The 18,759-nt window shown below is 44.6% G+C and overlaps 1 protein-coding gene across 4 annotated transcripts in view; it reads left to right on the forward strand.

Annotated features, from left to right (window-relative positions):
* Window positions 1-18,759, forward strand: part of FGF18 (fibroblast growth factor 18) — a 137,738-nt gene that overhangs the window by 38,568 nt on the left and 80,411 nt on the right. The window contains exon 1 of one of the 4 annotated variants that reach the window (XM_083730827.1): window positions 17,792-17,905. The exons of the other annotated variants lie outside the window; for them this stretch is intronic. The gene's annotated coding sequence lies outside the window, so the exon portion shown is untranslated. Of the gene's footprint in view, window positions 1-17,791; window positions 17,906-18,759 lie in introns of those variants that run through there. 4 annotated transcript variants of the gene reach the window in all.

Genomic DNA, 18,759 nt, shown 5'->3' on the forward strand with positions numbered 1-18,759 from the left:
GTGACAGTATATGGATTGCACTATTCACTGCTCTGTTGAAGCATCAGATGTAAGGCTGGTGTCCTTTCAGACCCTTGAATTGTGGCAAATATTGTCAAAGGCAGCAAAAATCAGAAACCATAAAGCTATCTTAAGAGTGACTGAAGATTTAGCAGAGACAGAAATACTTACAGTGCAATACCATAGGAAGTCTGGCAGCCTGCTGACAAGGATGCTGTCCTTGCTGAGGGAGGGGACACGGGTGGCGCTGTGGTCTAAACAACTGAGCCTCTTGGGTTTGCAGATTTGAAGGTCGGTGGTTCAAATCCCTGCGACAAGGTGAGCTCCCATTGCTCAGTCCTAGCTCCTCCCAACCTAGCAGTTCGAAAGCATACCAGTGTAAGTAGATAAATAGGTACCGCTGTGGCGGGAAGGTAAACGGAACAAATTAAGTACTTAACCCGAGGTACCACTGTACAGTGGGACTTCGGTTTTCAAGCGTTTTGGAAGCCAAACAATTTGGAACTTGGATGCCGAAAACCCAGAAGTAATTGCTTCCGTTTTCGAACGTGCCCTGGAAATCGAATGGCTTCTGAGGCGCGTTTTTCATTTCCCCTCATTGACTTTGCAGCCAGCCCATTGATCCTCGGTTGTCAAACGTTTCAGAAGCCGAACGATCTTCCGGAACGGATTATAGTGGTACCTCAGGTTAAGTACCTAATTCGTTCCAGAGGTCTGTACTTAACCTGAAACCGTTCTTAACCTGAAACACTACTTTATCTAATGGGGCCTCCAGCTGCTGCTGCCGTGCTGCTGGACCACGATTTCTGTACTCATACTGAAGCAAAGTTCTTAACCTGAAGCACTATTTCTGGGTTAGCGGAGTCTGTAACCTGAAGCGTATGTAACCTGAAGCGTATGTAACCCGAGGTACCACTGTATGTTTGAAAACCAAGGTTCCAACTGTACAGAATCAGTAGTGCTGTCTGGCAGGGAGATTTCGGACGTCGGACGTACGCAAACACAGGCTTCTCTGCTTCTTACAGTATTTAGCGCTACTCCACTTAGTTCACAGTCAGGGAGCATGACAGAAAGGGGTGGCTAACATGCTCTGTACTGTAGGCGATCTAGTATATAAATATGATTGATAGTTTTCTCATGTGTGGGAGCTTGCAGGCTTCCATGCCTCTCCTGGGAGGGTTTCATTTTCACAAGGAAAAGACCTCAGGAGGGCCTCGTTGACTTCGGTCGTTTGAAAAAAGAGCTGGCCTCGGTGAACGCAAGGCCTCCTCGTTCTCTGTGCATTTTGGGGTATATGTAAATGATTCCATACGAAGGAAGGAGGGAAGATTCATTCGTTTTTTATAGCATTTGGCGTTTGCGGATCATTTTTCCAGCGAGCTGACAAGCGTTCCCCTGTGGCATTATCTCAGCATTCGCCATTTTCCTGCACGGTGGGTGCTAATCTCGTGAGGGAGGGGGAACAGGGCAGGACACCCGATATAAAGAGGGGATGGAATTTCGTACGCCAGGAGCGAAGCACTCGCAGGGCTAATAAATAGCTCCGTCCTGAGGGCTTGCCCTGGTACACAATGCTTTCTGTGGGTTGGCGCATTTGAAATGTAGTGCACTGCATCGCAATACCATCTGGCAAGAAACCCGGCGCATAAAGACACAGAGGGACACATCATTAGCCCATTAGGTATCGAGGGCTTGCAAAGCTGAACTCTGACCTTAAAAAGAAAATTGAGGTAAGCCTGAAAATATGCGCTGATTTCCCCAGTTAACATGCTTGTGGTGGAGAGGCGGGGTCGTGTTCCGTACAGAAATCAATCATAAGTAACTGTTTCGGATTCTTTTCCCCCACTGTGAAATCCTCTAGGATTTCCTTGCATAAAGAAACACAGAGCGGAATGTATCATTCTTTGACATCATTGATTCCATTAGTCTCACCGAAGCAGTGATGTCATGAATTTCCTCTTTGCGACTTCTGGCTATCTAGCATGACGGATGGGGACAGCGAAAAGCAGAAGACCATGAAGGGGGCTGGGAAACCTTGTGAAAATAATTCAGAAGAAGGAAAACGCACACACAACTTTTACATGTTCATTTATAACAATTCTACCAACTGTGCCTTTTCCGGCTTCCAGCGGACAGTCGGCACAGATTCGCAGACTTTCTTTCTTTCTTTCTTTCTTTCTTTCTTTCTTTCTTTCTTTCTTTCTTTCTTTCTTTCTGGAGGTACACAGGGGTACACATTTTGTTGTTGTTTAGTTGTTTAGTCATGTCCAACTCTTCGTGACCCCCTGGACCAGAGCACGCCAGGCACTCCTGTCTTCCACTGCCTCCCGCAGTTTGGTCAAACTCATGCTGGTAGCTTCAAGAACACTGTCCAACCACCTCGTCCTCTGTCACCCCTTCTCCTTGTGCCTTCCATCTTTCCCAACATCAGGGTCTTTGCCAGGGAGCCTTCTCATGAGGTGACCAAAGTATTGGAGTCTCAGCTCAGGATCTGTCCTTCCAGTGAGCACTCAGGGCACTTCAGAATGGAGAGGTTTGATCTTCTTGCAGTCCATGGGACTCTCAAGAGTCTCCTTCAGCACCATAATTCAAAAGCATCAATTCTTCGGCGATCAGCCTCCTTTATGGTCCAGCTCTCACTTCCATACATCACTACTGGGAAAACCATAGCTTTTACTATACGGACCTTTGTTGGCATACCCCTAACCTAAGTTTGGCTTCATTGAGGAGCAGTATTTCAATATGGGTAGGAAATGAGAGTACCCCTAAACATTTTTTAAGAAAAAAAAGCACTGCTTGAAAGTGCAAAGTTTGTATGATGTGTGGGGTATATATGTGCTGCTGATTCTTATGAAGTCATGACAAAATGGTACCTTCCAAGGCAGCAAGGTACTAGAAGTTGTTTAATGCTTTTCATTTGTTGGATGTGGCATCAAAGTGGTGGTTGTTGCCAGTGCACTCTCATCGGCCACGATGACTGCTCTGGGGCAACATTCCCTTTCAGGACAGAACAATGAAACGGATTTTCTAGTGTCACAAATGTATCATATGCTTTAGAGCAGCGGTTCTCAACATGTGGGTCCCCAGATGTTGTTGGACTACAACTCCCATCATCCCTGAGCTCTGGCCTTGCTAGCTAGGGGTGATGGGAGTTGTAATTCAGCAACATCTGGGGACCCACAGGTTGAGAAAGGCTGCTTTAGAGGGTAATAACAAAAAGACAGGCCTCTGCCTCAAAGAGCTTACTCTTCAAAATTCAATGCATAGGAGGCAATAGAGAGAGGGGAGGCATATTGCGACTCGGTTGCAAGAACGCTGGGTTTGCAGGCTGATCTTCCCAGTTTCAAATCTCTGGAATATCCAGTTTAGGAATGGATCACCAGTAGCCATTGTGAGAAACTCCCTTGGAAATTCCAGAGAGCCTCTGACAGGCAGAGTAGACCAGAGTACTTCAACACTGGATTGGACTCTCGCAGGGCCATCTTACCCATAGGGGCACCGGGTGCCGGGCTCTCAGGGGCGCCGGGCTGGGAGTCCGGGGCCCAAGAGTTGAGTCCAGGGAAGAGCCCGCCCGTCGGTTGGAGTGCCACCCCGCAAGTTCGGTTCGGGGGTGACCAAGCCAGGAGGAGTCCTCCTGTGTGCCTGGGACTGGGCAACCTGGGGGGGGGGGAGCGGGTGCTGCGCAAGATGGATTCTTGCACCCCGGCGCCGCATATCCTTAAGACAGCCTTGGACTCTAGCTCCCATCATCCACAGCTGGCATGGCCAAGGTTCAGACACGGCTTGGGAAAAGAACAAAGAAGGTAGCCTCTGGGATCATGTGGCTGAATCTCTCAGAGGACTGCTGGTTTTTGGTCATTTCTCTCAAGGGCTGTGCACCCTGAAGCTTTTTCCAGAAGGGCACTGGATTAGTAGTGTGCAATGTTGGTGCATCTGAAGAGAAAGCCACTCATAATTTGCACCTACAGCCCCTTTGGATCTGCACAATCAGTTCCAGGTTGGGAGATTCAGCTGCAGAATGGCTCTTGTTGCTGGAGCATCAAAGCTTGGGGCGGGGGAATATAATAATAATAATAATAATAATAATAATAATAATAATAATAATAATAATAATAATTTATTTCTACCCTGACCATCTGGTTGGGTTTCCCCAGCCACTCTGGGCAGCTTCCAACAAAAGATTAAAAATACATTAAAACATCAGTCATTAAAAACTTCTCTAAACAGGGCTGCCTTCAGATGTCTTCTAAATGTCATATAGTTGTTTATTTCCTTGACATCTGCTGGAAGGGCGTTCCACAGGGCAGGTACCACTACTGAGAAGGCCCTCTGCCTGGTTCCCTGTAACTTTAATTCTCACAGGGATGGAACTACCAGAAGGCCCTCGGTGCTGGACCTCAGTGTCCGGGCTGGATGATGGGGGTGGAGACGCTCCTTCAGGTATACTGGGCCAAGACCATTTAGGGCTTTAAACGTCAGCACCAACACTTGGAATTGTTTTCGGAAACGTACTGAGAGCCAATGTAGGTCTCGGCATGCTTTTGCTCCACTCTAGTAACAATGGCATCATTTGTCTATTTCATCCTGTTTCTTTGCAAGCCACCTTGATAACTTCCATTTTTAGGTGGGGGATATATACGCCAGAACAAATGAAATGAATAAATTGGTGTGTGAGGCTACTGCAGAGTCTATTTCATCAGAATGTGATCTGATCAAAGGATGAAAATTAGGTTAGACATTGGCCAAGGTTCAACCCTCCCTCCCTCCTGCTCTCTCCCCCTCTCTCTGTGTGCACACAACCTTGTTCATCTGATTCTGTTTATTGCCACAGGGATCTTGCTCCAAAAACTTCCTTGCTACTGGCTCTGTACAAAATGCAGGTTCAGGGATCCATTTGCCAAATGCATACTGAACAGATGCCTAGGTTGCTGATGGTTAAAAGGTAAAGGGACCCCTGACCATTAGGTCCAGTTGCAGACAACTCTGGGTCTGCGGCTCTCATCTCGCTTTATTGGCTGAGGGAGCCGGTGTACAGCTTCCGGGTCGTGTGGCCAGCATGACTACGCCGCTTCTGGCGCACAGAAACACCGTTTACCTTCCTGCCGGAGTGGTACCTATTTATCTACTTGCACTTTGACGTGCTTTTGAACTGCTAGGTTGGCAGGAGCTGGGACTGAGCAACGGGAGCTCACCCCGTCGCAGGGATTTGAACCGCCGACCTTCTGATAGGCAAGCCCAAGAGGCTCAGTGGTTTAGACCACAGCACCACCCACGTCCCACAATGGTTAGCCACCTGCAACAAAGCACGGATTATGTGGTTTGCTTCAGTTGGAGCGCGTTGAAAGGAAGCACCATTAAGGTCCAAAACTGTGGCACAAAGATCAAACGTCTGGGTTACTCCCACTTGCCCTGCACTCTCTTTATCTCTCTCACGCAGGGCTGTTCATCTTCTCCGATCCTGCAAAGAATTTGGTGTCTGGCACATAATTTGGATTCCTAAGAACATCGGCATTTATTTTAAATAAGGAGGAAGTTCATAGCCCCTAATAGTTTTGGAGATGAGCTAAAAACCTACAGGCAATGTCTCCTAGCATTAATGGGGATGGTATCCTGTGCACTCTCCTGACCTTTCCTCAATCCTGGTCTCCGTTTGCATCCCCTTTCTCTTGTGACCTATGTACTATGGGAACTGCTGGATTTACGTATAAGCTAAACAAGCTTTGGGCCCCCCCCCAAAAAAATTTAAACAGAAAAATGGATGTACATTTCCAAAATATAAGATAAATATGAATATAAGATAAAAAATGAATAAAAAATGAAATAAAAATGAAAATATAAGATAAAAAATGAATAAAATAAAACCTACACACAGCAACAGTGTTTTGTGTTGTGTAGGCTCCTATGATGTAAGTAATGGGCCCTGCCTGCTAGTTTGCTCCCTAAAATATCACTGGTTTGCTCATTTCTATATACAGTGGTACCTCGGGTTAAGTACTTAATTTGTTCTGGAGGTCCGTTCTTAACCTGAAACTGTTCTTAACCTGAAGCTCCACTTTAGCTAATGGGGCCTCCTGTTGCCGCCGTGCCACCGGAGCACGATTTCTGTTCTTATCCTGAAGCAATGTTCTTAACCTGAAGCACTATTTTTGGGTTAGCGGAGTCTGTAACCTGAAGCGTATGTAACCTGAGGTACCATTGTATAGGGTGCCTGGATTCTGCATGTGCAAATGGCTTTAGATACCTCTTAGGTCCATAAATTACCATGTAGCATATATTCAACACAAAAAACAGCGGCAATTTGTTGTTGACAAAGGACAGCTGGACATATAAAGGGCCCCATTACCTTCAGTAGCTTAGGACCTCATCAAACCTAAATCCGGCCCTGGCTATGGGTATTATTCCGTGCAGGAAGAAGCCTGAAAGCCATTGGAGATGGCAATGTGGGCTCACATGTCTGTTTTATTGCATGCAGAACAGCGCTGAAACTTGGAGAGATGGACATTTCTCATTTTCTCATTTTTCCAACCATAAGTTCACTTCGCCACAGTTACGCCAGTGTGGTTTAGTGGTTAAGAGTGGTATTCTTGTAATCTGGTGAATCGGGTTCGCTTCCCTGATCCTCCACAAGCAGCTGCTGGGTGACCTTGGGCCAGTCACACTTCTTTGAAGTCTCTCAGCCACACTCACCTCACAGAGTGTTTGTTGTGGGGGAGGAAGGGAAAGGAGATTGTTAGCCGCTTTGAGACTCCTTCGGGTAATGATAAAGCAGGATATCAAATCCAAACTCTTCTTCTCTTCTTCTTCTTCTTCTTCTTTTTTTTCAATTCCTTATGGAAATTTGTCTGCAGTAAGGTGAGCATTTCTCCCCGTATAACATTCTTTGTATGCTGTTTTGCTTGATTTAGTGCATACTGTAGGTTGCTTTTGTTAATCTGTGCTTTTTAAGCCACACGTTGCCTAATGTGTGCATTGTTGTAATTTTTTTTAAAAAAATGGCAGCTGGAGAACGGCACTCCTAAACAAGAAGAAGTGACTCTCGAACGATAGCTGCATTTCAGTCCGTGCATTGTTTTGGAGGTTACAAACTGGGAAGGGGTTGCATTAAGATACCTGCCAAACAACTGCCCCTGTTAAGTTGTGGGTGAACATATCAGACGACACAGCAATTCTTCAAACAGCTCTTGTTTATTCACAGGCCAGGACAGAACTGAACTGAAGGGTTCAGCCAGCCTGCTTATATAGAGCTCCAGTACAATGTAACTGTAACAATTTTCTAGAACTATCCAATCACTGAACATCACTTTTGATCCCTTATTTGCATAACTATCTACAGTATCCCCCTGCTGGCCCAGGGTGAGAACTTCAGTACATAACACCCCCCATCCTTTGATCCTTGTTAATCACACTTCTACTTCTCCCAGCATGCACCACTCCATGTGAAGCATTCCAAATCCTGTCAGATCACAGTTGCGCAGAATACAAACGAACGCACACCTTTTGCAAATCTATGCAGAAAAGAAGCACCGCTTACCAGCATTGCACTCATTTCCAGAATTTATTTAAGGTAGAACTCATAATTTGGGTGCTCTTGCGTCAGATATTTGGGGGAGGTTTCTGCAATTTGGGTCCACCCCCCCTCTGTTTCCACCTTCCCTCGAGACGGGGTTGCAGCATTTTACCATACTCTCTCCCCCTCCCACAAATCTATTTCTAGAAGCTAGGGCAGTTTTGCTCCCAGAAATGAAGGTTGTTGACTTTTGTGGGGTTTAAACCCTTGTCCTATAGTGCCAGAACCTACGTGTGAAAGAACAGCAAAGAATGGCTTCAGAGAGATTTGCCCTCGAGATATTAGCTTGGCAGAGAAGTTGCGTCTGTACTGAACTATGCTGGTGTGTGTGTGTGTGTTTGCGAATGTTGGGGGAGGCAGCAGGTAACACAAGGAAAGATTCTTCCCTCCCCGCTTGTGTTGCAAAAATGCCTTGGTCATGAACAATCTCCGTCCCTGATATATTTATTCCTGGTTCTTTTCATATATTATCAGGTCAGGCATGCACAATAATGTATTTATGTGGGGACTTCCCCTTGCACTTTTCCAGCTCCCTCACGCCTGTCGAAAGCGCATTGCTTGTAGATGCCTTTGCCAATAATGCAAACCAGGTGCTGTCCCTTGGATGAGTTTAACAACATCCAACTTGTACAGCTGGCTCGCAATGCAGTACATTCTGGTAAGACGCCGTGGGTTGGGGTGGTCTTCAGGGATCAAGCTGTTTGATTAATGCACAGGGCTTGCCATTTGCCTGGTGTTGTGTTTAGCACCTTGCACAACCGGAGCTTTAAAAAATATCAGGCAGGCAACACGTAAGTTTGGATTTGCCAGACCTGGGCTACCTCTGGAGAAAGGGACATGTTTGTGTTCCTAAGTATGCTTACTGGGTTCCTGGTTGTGGGAATAAGGTGGGCCATTTCCTAATTGGTTGCAGAAATCAGAGAATCAGAGAATTTTAGAGTTGGAAGGGAACGCAAGGATTATCTAACCCAACCCTCTGCAATGCAGAAATCTCAGCTGAAGCATCCCTGACAAATTACCATCCAGCCTCTGCTTAAACACCTCCAAGGAAGGAGATTCCACAACCTCCTGAGGGAGACGGTCCAGAAAATTATTCCTAATGTTCAGTTGGAACCTCCTTTATTGTAATTTGAATCTGCTGGTTCAGGTCCTACTCTCCAGAGCAGGAGAAAACAAGCTTGCGCCATCTTCCATGTGACAGCCTTTCAGATATTTGAGTATGTTCAGAACGTTCAGAAGCCATGCTGTTCACCAAATCACATGGCATGGAAGCGGTTCTTAAATTATTGGCGCCCCCCCCCTCTCTCTCTCTCTCTCTCTCTCTCTCTCTCTCTCTGCAAGAAGGGCCTACTGTGCAGTGATGTGAAACCCCCTAAATTCACGAACCTTTTAACTGTGGTTTGTAAAGCCAGGTTAGCATCTTTTTGTGAGAATGCTCAGGGATGCAGGAGAGGATATATTGTTTGATTATATCCTTTCCAACTTGTGTTAATTTAGCAGTGTTACATTCCCCTAAACTTGCACAGCGGATGTGTTTGCTCAGGCTCTGTAAAGCCTCTAAAATACGTTTCTTTGGTAATTCCCCATTTGTTGTTTAGTCATTTAGTCGTGTCCGACTCTTTGTGACCCCATGGATCAGAGCACGCCAGGCATTTCTGTCTTCCACTGCCCCCCTCAGTTTGGTCAAACTCATGCTGGTAGCTTCGAGAACACTATTCAACCATCTCATCATCTGTCGTCCCCTTCTCCTTGTGCCCTCCATCTTTCCCAACATCAGGGTCTTTTCCAGGGAGTCTTCTCTTCTCATGAGGTGGCCAAAGTATTGGAGCCTCAGCTTCAGGATCTGTCCTTCCAGTGAGCACTCAGGGCTGATTTCCTTCAGAATGGATAGGTTTTAACTTCTTGCAGTCCATGGGACTCTCAAGAGTCTCCTCCAGCATCAGAATTCAAAAGCATCAATTCTTTGGTGATCAGCCTTCTTTATGGTCCAGCTCTCATTTCCATACATCACTACTGGGAAAACCATAGCTTTTACTATACGGACCTTTGTTGGCAAGGTGATGTCTCTACTTTTTAAGATTCCCCATTTAGTCCCTCATAAAAAGATAGACACAACACAGTCTTCTATAAAAGTATAAAAAGAGTTTACTCACTCACATTCTGTTCAGAAATGGATCCTAGAAGGCAGACTTAAGTTAGAAAAGTAATATACCTGGAAACTATCCCATAAGGAGACAGTCCCTTTGTCCTCTCTTGGCTGGAAGCATCTTAGGCTAAGCAGATGTTGCTTCTTCGACGAATGTGGTCAGAGAGAGATATATGGCTGACCAGTTCTGCTCTTTTGTTACCTGGGCAGGTGAGGTCACGCCCACCTCTAGTCACATGCAGAGGAAGTTTGTCCCAGCCTAGGAGAAACAGGAAGTTCTGACTGGCTGGTCCAGACATCCCCTTTTATGTCCACTCTAGGGATGTTGTACTTGACTGCTCTTGTGTTTCACATCCCACACTTTTTGACTCAGTTGGAAACATCAGTGCTTTTCTGGGGCTCATGTAGGCTGGCCCAATAACAATTTCTGCTTGTCCCATCATGTTTGTTGGTTCCCATTTCCTTCAGTACCAAACAGTAACTTGCATATTTGAAGTCTCACCATTGTACTGGCTGCCTAGCAGTCAGCCTACCACCAGAATCACAAATACACGTAGATCAGCAGGGTTACGTGCCGTGTATGATATAATAATATGCATTTCAGTGTGATAACCAGAAGATGCCTTTGAAATGACCACCAGCTGCTTAAATTATCAGTCCCACAACTAATGGAATATTTTTACTTCACATCTTACCTGCCCTTGTATGAATGAGTTATCTGAATATGATTTTGCTGTGTAGCGTTGAGCAAATCACTATCCCTCAATCTCAGTTTTCTGCCTTCTGCATCATAGGAATTATAATGCCCAGGCCACAGCCACATACTTCAATGATGCCATTTAGACAGTTCCCAGCAAAAGATAAAAATTGGCATTTCTCAAGAAGTTTTGGAAATCACAATCAGTTAATGAATATCTCAGCTCACACCGTTTAAAGTTCAGTAAGGAATGTGTTTGCTCATAAATGTGCTAACTGTCAAAAGGAGAAGTTAGCTTCAGGAGAATATTGCATCAAGTTCACATATTTTAACTTGCCCAGCACTGGGAATAACTCCAGCAATGCAGATTCTTGATGGATGTACATTGACCTGTATGGTTTCATGTAAACCCAAGGATATTTAACTCTGTGCTTTGTGCACCTCCTGCCTCCAGGAAGTTATTTCTCCGAGTCTTGAATGGTGGAAACTACAAGGAGGGTTCTGTGGGAGCAAGATGGGGCATTGGCCTAATACAGCAGGCTCTTCTTCTGTTCTTCTGAGATGGGGAAGTTCAGGATACAGTGATACCTCGGGTTAAGAACTTAATTCGGGTTAAGATCTTAACCTGAAACTGTTCTTAAACCTGAAGCACCACTTTAGCTAATGGGGCCTCCTGCTGCCGCTGCGCCACCGGAGCACGATTTCAGTTTTCATCCTGAAGCGATGTTCTTAACCCGAGGTACTATTTCTGGGTTAGTGGAGTCTGTAACCTGAAGCGTATGTAACCCGAGGTACCACTGTACTCTTATAGGATCCCTCTTGCTACAACCCTCTTGCTTTTTGTATCTCTATGTCTTTGTCTCTGCTTACCTTCATATATACAGTGGTACCTCTGGTTGTGAATGGGATCCATTCCGGAGGCCGGTTCGCAACATGAAAAGCCCACAACCTGAAGCGCAGTATCTGCGCAGGTGCGTGGCACAATTTGCTGCTTGTGCGCATGCGCAAAGCACAATCTAGCGCTTCTGCGCAGGTGCAAGCGGCGAAACCCGGAAGTAACCCTTTCCGGTGCTTCCGGGTTGCCGCGGGATGCAACCTGAAAAAACGTATCATGAAGCAAACATAACATGAGGTATGACTGTAAATGCTAGCAGATGAGTGTGTGAGTGTGTGATGTTATGGCATCTTAGGTTTGGATGCAGGCAACCCAGTTCCAAATTCTGGTATAACCAGTGCTTTTTTTCTGGGGGTACGCAGGAGTAGGCATACCCCTAAACATTCTGTGAATCTAACGGGAGAGGAAACTAAAAATCTAAAACAAATTAGTTTCTTCTCTAGCACGGTGAATCGTCAGTTCTGCTGCTACCCCTGATGGCAGCCTCATTTTGTGTCACAGTGTTTCCTGAGTCTCGGACGGAAGCGAGCGTTTAATGTGTGAAGTAGGAGTTGGAATCTAGCACGGTGATTGGTCAGTTTTGTTGTATATCGTGTATTTATTTCCCCCAACGTGAACTATAAAATGGTGATTTTCTTGAGTCAAAATGAGAGTACCCCTAAACATTATTTTTTTTATAGAGAAAAAGCACTGGGTATAACTAGGAAGCCTACTGGGTAGACTCAGCTTAGTAGACAGTGAGTGGCCTTATTTACTTTATGATTAATAGGAAAAATTGCTGCAAGGATTTTAAAAAGAAAAGAAAAAAGAAAACGGCAAACTGGTAGGACAGGATATCATATGAATAAATTGCAGAACGTGAATAGTCAAGTTAGCTATGCTGAAAAATTAAGAAAAATTCCAAGGTCAATATTAGGGCGATACCTTTATTTGGCCAACCAAAATGTCACAAAATGGTGTGCAAGCTTTCCATTTCCCCAGTACTCTTCATCAGGCAAGATGGTAAACAGAGCAGGGTGGTGTGGAAGAGAAAGGTTGGCTGTATCTGGTCATAGACTTAAGACAGAATAAAGAATGTGCTTCTCCTTAATCAAACCAGTTACAGAATTGTAGAGTTGGAAGGATCATCTAGTCCAACCCCCCTGCAATGCAGAAATCTCAACAAATGGTGCCCCATCCAATTTGGAACCATGGCGGAGCCTGCTTAGCTTTGCAAATGTGGTAGCAATTTTATCGCTGCACCACTCGTCCTGAACCACCCCCCCATTGTTAAAGGAACTTTGGGGAGCTTTTCTTCCCCTTCCACTCCTCCTTTCTCCCTCCTGAAGACTCCTCCAGCAACTCCTCACAGATGTTGAGTCTGTGGAGGTTTATTCAGAAGTCCAGTGGGGCCTACTCATAACTTTATGTAGGTCTCCAGTCCCAGTCACATTCAGAAGAAGAGAAGAAGAAGAGTTTGGATTTGATATCCCGCTTTATCACTACCCGAAGGAGTCTCAAAGCGGCCAACATTCTCCTTTCTCTTCCTTCCCCACAACAAACACTCTATGAGGTGAGTGACGCTGAGAGACTTCAGAGAAGTGTGACTGGCCCAAGGTCACCCAGCAGCTGCATGTGGAGGAGCGGGGAAGCGAACCCGGTTCACCAGATTACGAGTCTACCGCTCTTAACCACTACACCACACTGGCTCTCCATTCCGGCTCTCCACATCAAAGCAGGAATGTGAGATTTAGGAAATCATGTTTGATTTCCAGATAATAATAGTCATGGGCTTTGTATTTCTGGATAGCTCAGTTGGTTAGAACCTAGAGCTGATAACACCAAAGTTGTAGGTTTGATCCCATATGGGACAGCAGCATATTCCTGTATTGCAGGGGGTTGGACGAGACGATCCTCAGATTCCCTTCTAACTCTACAATTCAATTATTCTTTGGTTTCTGATGTACAGTGGTACCTCAGGTTAAGAACTTAATTTGTTCTGGAGGTCCATTCTTAACCTGAAACTGTTCTTAACCTGAGGTACCACTTTAGCTAATGGGGCCTCCTGCTGCTGCTGCACGATTTCTGTTCTCATCCTGAAGCAAAGTTCTTAACCCGAGGTACTATTTCTGGGTTAGCGGAGTCTGTAACCTGAAGCGCCTGTAACCTGAAGCGTCTGTAACCCGAGGTACCACTGTACTGCACTGTTATTTGCAAGCTTTCAGCAGACAGATGTATGGGCCTTGAATGCCATTTATCAGTTAATCCCCCAAATCTACAGTATTGTTTAGCTGCATAATTTTTGTTGTTATTTGTAAAGCTGCTAGTATAATTTTGGTAACAGTGAAGAGCAACTGTCAGGAGGCCTTGTTAGACTTATCAAAAACAAACATACAAACAAACAAACAAACAAACAAACAAACACAACAACTATACAAGGGATGAGGAACAACCCCCGCATACATCAGCAAAGACAGAACAGGATTCTGATCTGCATTATTTTTTCAGTATGCTAATTTATATGTAATGCTGCAGATTTTACACATCTTTACTAGAATTTAAGTAGAAATTATTATTATTATTGCTTTTTATTGAATTTATATACCGCCCTATACCCGGGGGTCTCAGGGCGGCTCACAGAATAAAATCAAGATTAAAAACCACAAAATACATAATCAGAATAACAACAACAACCCAGTAGCCCCCACCCCCCAAAAAAAACCACATTTTAAAAGGACACAGGATATAAATCAGATCAACCAAAGGCCTTGTTAAAGGGGATGTTTTTGCCTAAAGGTGTATAATGGAAGGTGCTAGGTGAACTCCCCTGGGGAGAGCATTCAACAGATGGGGAGCCACTGCGGAGAAGGCCCCGTTCTCGTGTTGCCACCCTCCGGACTCCTCGAGGAGGGTCTCAGAAGGGTCCAGGTAGGTTCATACAGAAAGAGGCAGTCCTTGAGGTATTGTGGTCCTGAACCATTTAAGGTTTTATAGGTCAAAACCATGCAATACATTTCACCATAGTGCAGAAGACTGACCGGGTGACCCATATATTCCTGCTCGGTCTGTTGTCCAGCTACTGCAAACTCTCTCCCAGCCTTTCCTGGAGATGCTAGCAAGGATTCTGAACCTGCGACCTTCTGCTTAAAAGGCCTAGGCTATGGCGCTGTGGGTTAAACCACAAAGCCTAGGACTTGCCGATCAGAAGGTTGGCGGTTCGCTGTGGGTTAAACCATAGAGCCTAGGACTTGCCGATCAGAAGGTTGGCTGTTCAAATCCCCATGACGGGGTGAGCTCCCGTTGCTCGGTCCCTGCTCCTGCCAACCTAGCAGTTCAAAAGCACGTCAAAGTGCAAGTAGATAAATAGGTACCACTCTGGCGGGAAGGTAAACGGCATTTCCATGCGCTGCTCTGGTTCGCCAGAAGCAGCTTAGTCAGAAGCTCCCTCGGCCAATAAAGCAAGATGAGCGCCGCAACCACAGCGTTGGTCACGACTGGACCTAATGGTCAGGGGTCCCCTTTACCCTTTACCTATGGTCCCCCTAAGTACTGATAACTGTTGACGGAGAACTTCACGGCACCTGCTCTCCCTTCGAACAGAGGACTGTCTTCCATAAAGAAGGATACATGGCCACTCCGCAGCTGTTGCTTCAGTATCTGGGCAAATGATTTTCTTTTTTAAAAGGGGGTGTGTCCTTGTATTTTTCAGCTGGTGATTTGTACATGGTTAAGGGTTGGCAAAGAGCAACGAGAGCTTGGAGGGATTCTGCAGGAAAGAAGAACCTCTGTGGGTGGCTGTGTAGACTCTCTTGGGGGCGGGGAGAGCATCCCATTACCTCCTTTCAGAGGAGGGGTCTAGGCTGGGCATGCTGCAGAAATGAATAAACAGTGCGACTTCTCCAATCCAGTTTATTCTTATGTGCTTTCCAGATTTTTTATTTTTTTTAGAGAGAGAAATATTAGCGCCGTAATAAATAGGCACTTTGTATATTGGGGAGAATTTCATGTGGAATTTTGGAGTGGACTTGGAGCTCTTAACATTAGACTATTCACATTCTGTCTGGCCAATGTGAAGGTACACAATTAACTCTTTGCGGCGCTCTGAAATACACAGGGCATGCCGGCTCTCTCCCTCCGTGTCTCTCAGAAGCATGCATGTGCCAGTAAGCATGTAATCTTGAAATGACCTTGTGAAACTATCGCGGGGATTTAATCCTCCCCAGTAAACAAGAGGGATTTCTGTTTCTTTGGAGGGTTTATTACTTTAAAAAAATAAAAATAAAAATAAAAAGGCAATCTTTCCCTGCTTCGTATCAGCTTTATCCTTGCTCTTGTCCACAGAACATTGCTTCCTTGATTCCCACCTAACATTATCCTTCAATCTCTTTCCCGCAAATGAGGTCTCCGATTAATTTCGAGGAATTGCAAAGCTGATCAGGTGTTCTTCATTACAGTGGTGCCTCGGGTTAAGTACTTAATTTGTTCCAGAGGTCCGTTCTTAACCTGAAACTGTTCTTAACCTGAAGCACCACTTTAGCTAATGGGGCCTCCTGCTGCTGCCGTGCCGCCGGAGCACGATTTCTGTTCTCATCCTGAAGCAAAGTTCTTAACCTGAGGTACTATTTCTGTTTGTTTTTTTTTAAATATATATTTATTAAGATTTTTAAACATAAATGCAGAAATAATGAACAATGTAACATATATCATAACATAATTTCTTAACTTCTTTGGACTCCCTCACGTCTCCCGCTCCCACTTGCATCATTGTCAATTCTTGCCCGCAATTTATCATCTTGTTTACATTCTTATGTCCCATTCATTTAAAATATAATCTAATAATTCTCCCGAAGGTTTATGATTTTTCCCCAATCTCACTTATCATCCTAATTGCATCTAATTTAGTGGTGCTCAATTATTTATGATCTAGCCTCCATCTTAACATTCAACCAAATTACAATGCTTTTTTAAGTAAATCTTAAATTTCTTCCAATCTTCTTCAACCTTCTCTTCTCCCAGGTCTCGGATTCTGCCGGTCATCTCGGCTAGTTCCATATAGTCTATCAGTTGCATCCGCCACTCTTCCATTGTGGGTAGATCTTGAGTTTTCCAGTGCTTAGCGATGAGTATCCTTGCTGCCGTTGTTGCATACATAAAAAATGTTCGGTCCTTCTTTAACACCTTCTGGCCGACAATACCCAAAAGGAAGGCCTCTGGTTTCTTAGTAAAGGTATACTTAAATACCTTTTTCAGCTCATTATATATCATTTCCCAGAAGGCCTTCACTCTAGGGCAGGTCCACCAGAGGTGAAAGAATGTTCCATCATTTTCTTTACATTTCCAACATTTGTTATCAGACAAATGGTATATTTTGGCAAGTTTAACTGGGGTCATGTACCATCTATATATCATTTTCATTACATTTTCCTTCAAAGCATTACATGCAGTGAAGTTCAGCCCGTTGGTCCACAACCTTTCCCAGTCCTCAAACATGATATTATGCCCAATGTCCTGTGCCCACTTTATCATAGCCGATTTAACCATTTCATCTTGTGTATTCCGTTTTAACAGCAAGTTATACATTCTTGAAAGTACCTTAGTCTTAGGTTCTAACAGTTCTGTTTCCAATTTCGATTTCTCCACCTGGAACCCTAACTTTTTGTCATTTTTAAAAACTTCATTAATCTGAGCGTAGTGTAACCAGTCTCGCACTTTATCCTTCACTGAGGTACTATTTCTGGGTTAGTGGAGTCTGTAACCTGAAGTGTATGTAACCTGAAGCGTATGTAACCTGAGGTACCACTGTAGTATGAATTCACACCGCTAGAGCCGATTTATAGATGCTTGTTATATAGTCATACCTCATGTTACGTTCTTTCAGGTTATGTCCTGCGGCAATCTGGAAGTACCAGAAAGGGTAACCTCTGGGTTTCACCGCTCACGCATGCGCAGAAGTGCTAAATCGCACTTTGCGCATGAGCACAATCCCCAAATCGCACCATGCACCTGTGCAGATACGGCACTTCAGGTTGCACTCTTTTCAGGCCTCCGGAACGGATCCCGTTCGCAACCAGAGGTACCACTGTTGAAATATACTCAGAGTTGAGTGTGGACTTCATGCTCTTTATTCAGCTCATAGTAGCGAGGAATGGAAGTTCCCCCACAATATCTGCTTTATATACATTATTTACACAATGGGCCGCACGTGATTGGCTAATTCCGGGATTCTCCTGTAGGCCAATCAGGTTGTGGATTCACTTCTATCTGGAGCTGGATTGGGTGGCTCGTGCGGACCAACCATACTGCTGCATTGCTCTAGGACCAATCAGACTGCTGCATTCTGAATCCTATTGTTCTAGGACCAGTCAGACTGCTGCATTTTGGATCCTATTCAACTCAGTACATAACAACTGTATTTGTAACTTGAGGGGGATTTTTTTCTGTCTTTAAGTTATGGTCCCTTGCAAGAAGCAGCAGCTGATGTGAGCTCTTTTTCTTTCTTTATTATAGGGAGCCACTAGCACATTTCCTTGTCTCCAAGACACCCCAAGGCCCCCTGTGCTGTCTTTCCAGTGCTGCCTCCCCATCCTTATTTCATACCTTCCAACTGTACCTATTTAGCAGGTACAGTACTTGTTTTTTCATTCTGGGTACCAGTTAATGGATGGGCTGAATTTGCACCTCAGTAGAGTCAAACCCACTTACAGCTCTTTTGTATAACATGGCTAGATCAGATATATATATATATCCCCCTTTTTAAAGTTATCAATTCCATGTTCCTCGGGTGGAGAAGGTGTTAATCCAAATGTCAAGATTTCTTGGCTTTCAAAATAAGGAAGAATCTTATTTTAGTTTGGCTAAGATCAAGGGTAATCCAATTAAGCGCTGCCTGTAAATGACAAAGCAATGGCCTTTTCTAGAGGGAAGCACTTCAGACTGTGTTTCCTTTAAAGTTTTGCAGCCTCCTCAGCTTTCAGGATGGTTTCTCTCAGGCAAATTTCTCTGGTTTAGTGAGGCTTCTTGTGGCCATTTATTGAGTCTCATTGCTGGGCCACTGTTTTGCTTGTCCTTTTCACTTGTAAATTGGTTTAGTCTTTCCTGAACAATAAGGTGCTGAGGGGCAGCTGAATTTTGTTGGCAAAAGTCATATAAGCAAACACGCCCATCACAAAGAGGCTCCATTGCTCCAGGTCGCCCCATCTGGTAGTTTTCTGATTTACAAACTTTTTTTTCTGAATCCTGACAACTTTGCATCAAACCTGCCAAGTTTTGAAATTGTGAAACTGATAGTATTCAGGATCTAAATTTGTTCAACAAAATAAAATAAATTTGTTCAAATAAATAAAATAAATGCATTTCTAGATGGTAAGGGAATGTTTCAAAAATTGTTTAGTTGGGACAGAGGGAAACCATTAGGCTTCACTGGGTTTCCTTGTTCACCATGTGTGTACCACAACTCTATCAAAGTAGGATAGAAA

Source organism: Podarcis gaigeae (genome assembly GCF_964106915.1).
Source record: "Podarcis gaigeae genome assembly, chromosome: 3".
Lineage (NCBI taxonomy): Eukaryota > Metazoa > Chordata > Lepidosauria > Squamata > Lacertidae > Podarcis > Podarcis gaigeae.